Source organism: Mirounga angustirostris, unplaced genomic scaffold, assembly GCF_029215605.1.
Source record: "Mirounga angustirostris isolate CCGP_5_RB_7025 unplaced genomic scaffold, mMirAng1.0.hap1 SCAF_14, whole genome shotgun sequence".
Classification (NCBI taxonomy): Eukaryota; Metazoa; Chordata; class Mammalia; order Carnivora; family Phocidae; genus Mirounga; species Mirounga angustirostris.
The window spans coordinates 54,231,044-54,232,938 of NW_026991722.1; positions in this window are offsets into that span (position 1 = coordinate 54,231,044).

Sequence of the window (1,895 nt, forward strand, 5' to 3'; positions counted from 1 at the left end):
AGGTGGCAGGCTATATATGGCCTATAGTCTATAATTTGTCAAACTCTGATCTAGAATGTTAATTTTGTTAACATGCTAATTTAGAATATATATATAAGGAATGTCTATAAATCAATAATAAAAGATAACCCTTTAATAAAATGGACAGACTTTTACAGACACATTACTAAAGAAGATCTAAAAATGGTCAACACACACAAACACACACACACACAGGAAAGAAACAACCTACATGGGAAGTTTTTCATAACTCTTTATTTCAACACAAATCAATTATTTACATGTTGGTTGTTTAGAGTAACTACTATAGACTTCAGGTTAGCTTTGCCCACAGAGAGAAGCACTCTCACTTACAGATGCTTTCTCCCTTCTTGCTACAGAGCTATTTTTAGTAATACTGGCTGGGAGAAGGTAGGAAGCCCCTGGGTTGGTGAGGGTGGACATGGCCAGGAGTGTTGCAGCATGTTCAGGATGCAAGGAACCACAAATGCTTCCTTTGAAATCTAGTCATCAGTTTTGTTGAATCTATTTGTGATTAAAAAAAAAATCTGAAACCTTCACAAAACCTGCAGGGTTAGTTACTTCTCCACATTCCCTCCACATTACTTTTCATTGTTTATTTACTTTGTGTTACTTTGTGAGGGGTGAAAAGAAGAAAAAGATCAGATTTTGCTCTTTAAAATAAAGCATCATGTAAATAGAAACAAAGTTTAATTATGAGAACAAACTGTAATATTTGACAAGGTTCAGTCATTTTCTCTAGATATATGCCATACTCATTTGACAAGTATTTCATCTGTAATATACGAAAGACATCCTGGGGTGTATATGTAGAATTGATTTTTTGGAATATCACAGTTGAGGGTAGTGTAGGGTGAAGAATCAGACCAATCTGAATTCAAATCCTTACTCTGTCTCTTAACTATTTGTGTGAGCCTGGATGAGGTACATCGACTCTTTCATTTTTTAATTTGAGGAACAGGAGCAGGGTTACCTATTCATTTGTCTCCAGGAATATATATAAAACACCTCACTGTACTTGAACACAGCAGACATCCAAATATCAGTTCCCATTCCCATCACCTTCACAGCTTACAAGGTCAGCTATAAAGAACTAGCAGGTGACCAAGAACACGATGTATTCAGTTGCAGACACATATTAAAACTCAAAGTACACATGGTCTTTATCCTTCTGGGTTATAGAAGGAGAAAGGTACTGACTGATCAGAATAACTGTGTACAGAGCATAGAGCATCCTCATTATACTCAGAACAGAGAGCTGCTGACTTTTAGAAACCACAATTAAAAACAGCCCTCTGCTTTCCTAGATGTAAAGATATCCTGGAACTTACATTTTCAAAATATTATTTTCCAATTTGCCTATCTACATTCAAGAAATGTTGAGTTTCATTTTTTTTTTGTTATTAAGTTGGATAAGTTGGTTGAGATAGTATTTGCTTTTGTGCCCATTCCCCAAAGCAGATTTCATTACAAATATCTGGGGCCTGAAAGACTCAGATGGAAGCTAGCATCTCTTTATTGTCCTAGGCTCTGAACTCTCTTGGATCACTGCACAGGTTTTCCCTTAATCATAAGCCAAGGAAGAGATCACTGTTGAATCAGGACAATGTATTACATGTATTACACAGTCAGTGTAGTGTTGCCTACCCTTTGATGTTGCTCAACTGTCCACAACGATTATGTTTCTTCTTCTTTCACATCAGAGATTACGGTTATAATTCCTCCCTTTAGAAAATTGTAACTTGTTTTATCTCTTACCATGGCATGGTAGCATCTTTGTTGCTTCCTCTTCAAGCCTTACCTTTATTTCTTAAGACTTCAATATCAGTATAACTATTACAGAATCATGTGCACACACTCTCATGTTGGTGGGT